General features: G+C 42.1%; 1 non-coding gene across 1 annotated transcript; it reads left to right on the forward strand.

Annotated features, from left to right (window-relative positions):
- Nucleotides 1-8,416: 8,416 nt before the first annotated feature.
- Nucleotides 8,417-8,505, forward strand: trnar-ucg (transfer RNA arginine (anticodon UCG)). The gene is given in 2 exon segments: nucleotides 8,417-8,453; nucleotides 8,470-8,505. It is a non-coding gene; the product is annotated as a tRNA-Arg (tRNA).
- Nucleotides 8,506-8,843: the final 338 nt, after the last annotated feature.

Raw genomic sequence — 8,843 nt, forward strand, 5'->3', positions numbered from 1 at the left:
TGGGCCATCCTTTGATACGTTCTTGCCCGATTACCACCCACTTTGCCTTTCTCCATTGTGCCATTTATTATTTAATCACTGCTGCGTTCCACTGTATCACAGACGTTCCCATTTGACCTTTCTCGCTGCGTATTATTTCCAGGCGCTATTTTGTTGAAAAATCTGTAATCTTGAACTTTTTCCTAAAATATCGGAATGATTATCCGACAGAACGTGAAACCGCGTTTTTCATCCACAGAATCTGCACGACCTGCTGTGTTTTATATATTTATCTATTTTTATTCATGCTGTTTCCGTGTCTCTTTTAAGGGGATGTGCTGTCTGTCTGGGATCATTCTCTGTCTATTTAAAAGGTGTGCTATCAGCTCTGCATCATTCTGTGTCTGTTTAAATGCGATGTGCTGTCTGTCGCGGAGTTCAAATTTCAAATTTCAAAACCTGCCTTGAGAGGGTGTAGAAATTTTAGTTTGTTTGTGTGTTTGTGTAAGCTAGTGTGTGTGCAAACGTGCTGTGCGATCTTACTGTTATGTGAGAAAAATGCATTAGATGCAGCTTGAAACCGTACTGATTTGATTGAACACTCTTTCCTGGACTCTCGGACGGTAGAAGAATCTGCTGTGTGATTTTGCTATTCCACATCTGAAAGAAGGGAAAATACACAAGTTAGAAATATAGCGATTTTATCGAGGGCTTGCGTGTGGGCTGTGTTATGTGATGATATCCTCCACCCTTATTTTCAAACTCAAATCAAATCAAATCAAATCAAATAAAATCAAGACAAGACAAGACAATACATGACTGGCTGACTGACTTTGTATATATATATATATATATATATATATATGTATTTTTCTATCCAATCCCAACTTTTTAACTTCCAAAATAAATGTACCTTTTCTGTTCTGCCTGCACGGGGCTCTATTACATTTGACGTCTTTCACAGCACAAGCAGCTGCTGTCAGATCTAGCAGAAAGACACATGCGATTTTAAAAGATCGACTTTGTAGCCCACAGATTCCCCCGTGTCTTGTCTTCCACCATGGGCTTCCTGTGTTTGGGTATTTATTGACTGCACCTCCTCATTTCCAATGGAATTCTTCCAGTCACACAGTCTTCGTTCAATCAAAAATATATGGATTATGAATCAATTATTTATTTATTTAAAACAAATCAAATTCAATTAAAAAAAAATTAAATGTATTTAGTTTCTTAAAATATTAAATATATCTATATTTAAAAATTGGCTTTCAGTCTGGGCTGGTTTTACGTCCCTCCCGCCTTCCTGCCTGTTTATCACCAGTGGCTTCAATAACAGTCTCTGCCCCGCGTAGTCCTGAGCCGCACTGCACAATTGCTTTCAGGGATGATAGAAATCTCACTTTATTCTTTTAAAAGGGAACTGCTGTCAGTCCAGGCTCATTCTGCATCTGGGTAAAAGGGATGTCCTTGCAGTCCCGGATCATTCTTTGTCTGTTTAAACGGGCTGGTTGTCAGTTCCATTCATAATATTTCGCTTTAAAACGGATTGTCTCATAAACCCGGATCATTCTGTATAGTTTGAGAAGGAGTATGATTTCAGCTGCAATGACCGAATTGTTAAACTGTTGCGTTCCCACTTACATTGGGGTTGCCTGCGCCGGTGCACACCCAGATCGCAGGGCATCTGTTCATTTACTCGAAATATGCTCATCTTTTCCTAAATCCACTCCTTGATAATGCAGTTGCCCCGAATTTGCTCCCAATATACCCAACAACACAAGAGACGCTGATGGCAGAGGCCGTTGACTTCGATTATAAGCACGAAGTTATCAGAAGATTTCGGCTTCGAATCATGCCTCGGTCAATTAGCTGGCTACCAGAAATTTTATATTCTTTGTTGTGATTCTGCCAAAACACCAACCATCACTTCCAGTCACTCAGCTGAAGTGAAGGAAGGCTGCTTGCTTTAACAATCTAATGGCACGTTTTCATCATTGTCGATCTGCATGCACGGGCAGAGCAAGCTGTGAAGTGGACTTTCGTGCACATTATTTATATTTGGATACAAAAAGCAGGAGATTGAACGGCTGAGGCTGCGCTGAGTGAGAGATGAAATTGCCGAGAGGTTAAAGCGGTGTACTGCTACTCCACTGTACTCTGACACGGATTTTTTCGAATCCCATCCTCGTCGGTGTTGTATTACAGCTTTGACCCACCCTTGCTCCTATTGTCATTCACATTTAACCTCATCACCAAATTCCCCTTTTACTGAAAAGGATGCTGTATTTGCTCATGTCATGTCTCAAATTAATATTAAATTCGTCAAAAGGATAACATTTGCAGGACTATGGGGAGGTGGACTAATTAGATAGGTCTCTGAGGGACAGCACAAGCACGAGGGGCCTAATATCTTTTCTCATAACCGTCAGAATCTGAGAGCTACCATCTTCACTGTGGCGGCTCGTTGGTCGAGGCGCATGATTCTCGCTTAGAGATGATCACATTTGAAATGCGACAGGTCTCAGGCCAAATCCCAAACGAGCCCTGCCATTTTTTATTCGACATGTGAGAAAACAGACATATTTCATGTTAAAACGTGTGATTTTGCGCGGATGTTCCCACAGCGTCCAAATCCCAAAGCAAAGTGAAACTCACCCAACTAAGTAAAGTTAAAGTATCTCAGACGTACTCCGCTCTGTGACTGGTTGGATAAACTAAACCCGTGTTTGGTTCCGGCCAATACTTGACCAGTATGTCTTCCTGTCTGCACGCATAAGCTCACCTCACAGGGGATAAGCATACATTCAGCGTCAATCTCCACCTCTGCCCTGAATATGAGTGCGTCCTGTTTCTCTAGAGCTGACAAGATGTGAGAAACTGGCTTTTGAATTAGTCCATTCGCTACCGAATTCCAAGCGGAGAGGATAGCAATCCGGGGTGTCCAAGCTGCCTGGTCTGATTAAAAGGCGGTGACACCCTATATTTTAGGCATGTTATAGTCTTCTGACCTCAACATTTGGTTCAACGTATCGGATGATAAGCACCGCTCCCATTGTCTGGTAATGGTTCTACTATTCCCACTAACACCTCCTCTGGACCATCCTTTGTTACGTTATTGCCCGATTACCACCCACTTTGCCTTACTCCATTGTGCCATTTATTATTTAATCACTCCTGCTTTCCACTGAATCACAGACGTTTCGCTGCGTATTTTTTTCCAGGCGCTATTTTTGTTGACAAAATCTGTATTCTTGAACTTTTTCCTAAAGTGTAGGAATGATTATCCGACAGAACTGAAACGGGGTTCTTCATCCGCAGAATCTGCACGACCTGCTGAGTTTTACATATTGATCTGTTTTTATTCATTCTGTTTCCGTGTCCCTTTTAAGGGGATGTGCTGTCTGTCCGACATCATTCTCTATCTGTTTAAAATGGTGTGCTATCAGTCCCGCATCTGTGTCTGTTTAAAAGCGATGTTCTGTCTGTCCGGATTTGAAATTTCAAATTTCAAAAACTGCCTTTGGAGGGTGGAGGAATTTTAGTTTGTTTGTGTGTTTGTGTAAGCCAGAGTGTGTTCAAACGCATGTGCGATCTTACTGTGCATTTCATGTCATGTGAGAAAAATGCATTACTTGCAACTTGAAGCCATACTGATTTGATTGAACACTCCTTCGTGGACTTTCTGACGGTAGAAGAATCTGCTGTGGGATTTTGCTATTCCACATCTGAAAGAAGGGAAAATACACAAGTTAGAAATATAGCGATTTTAGCCAGGACTTGCGTGTGGGCTGTGTTACATGATGACATCCTCCACCCGTATTTTGAAATTCAAATCAAATCAAATCAAGACAAGACAAGACATAACTCACTGACAGACTGTGTTTATACATGTGTATATATATATGTATACATGAATTCAATCTGAACTTTTTAACTTTCACAATAAATGTGCTTTTTCTGTTCTGACTACATTGGCTCTATTACATTTGACCTCTTTCAACAGCACAAGAAGCTACTGTCAGGTGCAGCTGAGAGACACACGCGACTTTAAAAGATCGCCTTTGTAGCCCATATCTTTCATCGTGGCTTGTCTTCCACCTTGGACTTACTGTGTTTGGGTATTTATTGACTGCTCCCCTCATTTCCAATGAAATTCTTCTGCTCACACAGCCTTCGTTCTATCAAAAAAGATATCCAGCTAACGATTCAATTATTTATTTATTTCAAACAAATCAAATTCAATGAGTTTAAAATAAAATTTAAATGTATTTATTTTCTTAAAATGTCAAATATATATATGTTCCAGTGTGGGCTGGTTTTACGTCCCTCCCTCCTTCCTGCCAGTCGATTTGCTGTGGCTTCAATAACCGTCTCTGGCCCGCGGGGTTCTGAGCCCCACTGCACATTTGCCTTCAGGGATGATAGAAATCTCACTTTATTCTTTTAAAATGGAACTGCGGTCAGTCAAGGCTCATTCTGCATCTGAGTAAAAGGGATGTCCTTGCTGTCCCGTCATTCTGTGTCTGTTTCAACGGGCGGTTTGTCAGTTCCGGTTCATAAACTTTCCCTTTTTCTCATAAACCCGGGACATCCTGTAAAGTTTGAGAAGGTGTTTGACTTCAGCTGCAATGACCGAATTGTTAAACTGTTGTGTTCTAATTTGCATTGGGGTTGCCTGCGCCGGTGCGCACCTAGATCGCAGTAGATCAGTTCACTCACTCGAAATATGCTCATCTTTTCCTTGATGTTGCAGTTGCCCCGAATTTTCTCCCAATATACACAACAGCCCAATGCATGCTGATGGCAGAGGTCGCGTGGCCTGACGGATGAAGCATCTATCTTCGCTTAAAACCGCGAAATGATCAGCAGATTGCAGGTTCGAGTTTTGCCGCGGTCAACTGAGCTCGCTGCGTGAAATATTACGTTGTTTGTTTTGATTCTGGCGAGAAACCAACCGTCTCTTCCAGTCACTCACCTGAAGTGAAGGATACAAAAAGCAGGAGATTGAATGGCTGACGATGTGTCAAGGCAGAGACGAGATGGCCGAGAAGTTAAAGCGATGTACTGCTAATCCATTGTGCTCTGCACGCATGGGTTCGAGTCCCATCGTCGTTGACTTACAGCTTGACCACGTTTTAACATTCACATTTCACCTCATCGCCAAATTCCCCTTTTACTTGCTGGGATGCTGTACTTTCCTCATATCATGTTTCAAATTAATAATATATTCGTCAAAAGGAGAACAGTTGCAGAACAATGGCGAGGGGCACTAATTAGATAGGTATCTGAGAGACAGCACATGCACGATGGGCCATAATATCTTTCCTCACCACCGTCAGAATCTGAGATTTGCACTTTTCACTGTCGGCGGCTCGTTGGTCCATGGTTATGATTCTCGCTTCGGAATGATCACATTTGAAATGCGAGAGGTCACGGGCCAAATCCCGGACGAGCCCCGTCATGTTTTACTCAAATTTCCGCTCGTAACAGCCGCTCGACATGTAAGAAAACACACATATTTCACGTTAAAAAGTGTGATTTTACGCCGATGTTCCATGAGCTTCCAAATCCCAGAGCAAAGTGAAACCCGCCTAACTGAGTAAAGTTAATATATCTCAGAGATACTCGGCTCTGTGACTCGTTGGATAACCTAAACCCTTGTTAGGTTCCGGCAAACACTTGATCAGTACATCTTCCTGTCTGAACGCATAAGTTCACCTCAATTGGGATAAGCATACATTCAGCGTCAATCTCCACCTCTGCCCTGAATATGAGTGCGTCCTGTTTCTCCAGAGCTGAAAAGATGAGAGAAGCTGCCTTTAGAATTCGTCCCTTGGCTGCCGAATTCAAAGCGGACAGGAAATCAATCCGGGCTGGCAAAGCTGCCTGGTCTGATTAAAAGGCGGTGACACCCTATATTGTAGGTGTTAGCGTTAGTGTTTTCTCAGAAGAATCACTCAACACTCAGAGTCGGTTCCAACGCCTGGCGGCCTTTATTACGCTCAGCGGGGAGGAAAAACTCAGGACCGTATCCAGGTTTCTCTCCACCGAACAAAGGGTTACATGCACCTTTATTTGTTTCACAACAGTTAGAAAACAGTTTACTACAGCTACACAGCCCATTACGGCTGGACACAAGCCAATCACAACGATTATAGATTACATATAGGTTCTTTTAACCCAATAGAATTCCCTTAGTGTCCCGGGAAACATATGTTCGGTATTTGTCAGCTTGGGCTGATCGATGACTTTATAGGTTCTCTCCCTAGTTCTTTCATCTGGGAGAAATAATTGGTTTAGAACCTTGTTTACAGGAGATGGTTTCCCTCTTATCTTTCTTCCTGGGGAATTAATTGGTTTATGACCTTGTTCACAGGAGATGGTTTCCTTCTTATCTCTGTCTTCCCGCATCCCAGGCATTCCTATAGTGGGCCTCACAGGGTTATTGCTTGGTCATTGAACGTTCAACAGTTCACACCTTGACTACCTGATTTCCCATCATGCCTGGGCAGCCATTTTAAGTGTGTGTCCATTTTAAGCTTATGTGAGTTTTAAATATCCAGCAGATGCCTAATGCCTAGTTATATATATATGTTTCTACTCTCTACAACAGTAGGCATGTTCTCGTCTTCTGGCCTCAACATTATGTTCAACGTATCGGGTGATAAGCACCTCTCCCATTGTCTGGTAATGGTTCTGCTATTCCCACTAACACCTCCTCTGGACCATCCTTTGTTACGTTATTGCCCGATTACCGCCCACTTTGCCTTTCTCCATTGTGCCATTTATTATTTCATCACTCCTGCGTGCCACTGTATCACAGAGGTTCCCATTTGACCTTTCTCGCTGCGTATTTTTTCCAGGCGCTATTTTTGTTGAAAAAATCTGTAATCTTTAACTTTTTCCAAAAAATCGGAATGATTATCCGACAGAACGTGAAAACGGATTCTTCCTCCACAAATTTCGCACGACCTGCCGAGTTTTACATATTTATCTGTTTTTATTCATTATATTTCCATGTCCCTTTTAAGGGGATGTGCTGTCTGTCCGAGATCATTCTCTGTCTCTTTAATATGGTGCACTATCAGAACCTCATCATTCTGTGTCTGTTTAAAAGGGATGTGCTGTCTGTCCCAGATTTCCAATTTCAAATTTCAAGACCTGCCTTTGGAGGTTAAGGAATTTTAGTTTGTTTGTGTAAGCTAGAGTATGTGCAAACGTGCTGTGCGACCTTACTGTCATGTGAGAAAAATGCATTGCACGCAACTTGAAGCCATACTGATTTGATTGAACAGTTCTTCGTGGACTCTCTGACGGTAGAAGAATCTGCTGTGGGATTTTGCTATTCCACATCTGAAAGAAGGGAAAATACACAAGTTAGAAATATAGCGATTTTAGGCAGGGCTTGCGTGTGGGCTGTGTGACATGATGAAATCCTCCATCCTTATTTTCAAATTCAAATCAAATTAAACCAAGACAAGACATGACTGTCTTTGTTTATACATGTATATATATATGTGTGTGTTTATATATAATCCCAAATTTTTAACTTCCAAAATAAATATGCTGTTTATGTTCTGCCTGCGCTGGGCTCTATTACATTTGACCTCTTTCACAGCAGAAGCAGCTGCTGTCAGATCCAGCAGAAAGACACACGCGACTTTAAAAGATCGCCCTTGTAGCCCACATCTTCCCTCACGGCTTGTCTTCCACGATGGGCTTACTGTGTTTGGGTATTTATTAACTGCACCCCTCATTTCCAATGGAATTATTCTAGTCACACAGCCTTCGTTCAATCAAAAACTACATAGATTATGAATCAATTATTTATTTATTTAAAACAACTCAAATTCAATTTTTTTTAAATACAATTTAAATGCATTTATTTTCTTAAAATATTAATATATTTCAGACTGGGCTGGTTTTACGTCCCTCCCTCCTTCCTGCCTGTCTATCACCTGTGGCTTCAATAACATTCTCTGCCCCGCGTGGTCCTGAGCCCCACTGCACAATTGCCTTCAGGGATGATCGAAATCTCACTTTATTCTTTTAAAAGGGAACTGCTGTCAGTCAAGGGTTATTCTGCATCTGGCTAAAAGGGATGTCCTTGCAGTCCCGGATCATTATGTGTCTGTTTAAATGGGCTGGTTGTCAGTTCCGGTTCATAATCTTTCCCTTTAAAACGGATTTTCTCATAAACCCGGGTCATCCTGTATTGTTTGAGAAGGAGTATGATTTCAGCTGCAATGACCGAATTGTTAATCTGTGTGTCCCAATTTACATTGGGCTTGCCTGCGCCGGTGCGCACCCAGATCGCAGTGCATCTGTTCATTCACTCGAAATATGCTCATTTTTTCCCAAATCCACTCCTTGATATTGCAGTTGCACCGAATTTGCTCGCAATATATAGAACAACACAAGCGCCGGTGCTGGTAGAGGCTGTGTGGCCTAATGGATAAGGCGTCTGACTTCGATTACAACCGCAAATTTATCAGAAGTTTGCAGGTTCGAGTCCTGCCCCGGTCAACTTAGCTCGCTACGTGAAATTTTATATTCTTTGTTGTGATTCTGCCGAGAAACAAACCATCTCTTCCAGTCACTCACCTGAAGTAATGGAAGGCTGTTTGCTGAAAGAATCTCATGGCAAGTTTTCATCATTGTCGATCTGCATGCACGGGCACAGCAAGCTCTGAAGTGGACTTTCTTGCACATTATTTCTGATTGGATACCAAAAGCAGGAGATTGAATGGCTGACGATGCGTTAAAACAGAGACAAGCTGGCTGAGAATTTAAAGCGATGGATTGCGAATCCATTGTGCTCTGCACGCTAGGGTTCGAATCCCATTCTCGTCGTCGTTGGCTTA

The sequence above is a fragment of the Pristiophorus japonicus genome, unplaced genomic scaffold (genome assembly GCF_044704955.1).
Source record: "Pristiophorus japonicus isolate sPriJap1 unplaced genomic scaffold, sPriJap1.hap1 HAP1_SCAFFOLD_29, whole genome shotgun sequence".
NCBI classification, from domain to species: domain Eukaryota; kingdom Metazoa; phylum Chordata; class Chondrichthyes; family Pristiophoridae; genus Pristiophorus; species Pristiophorus japonicus.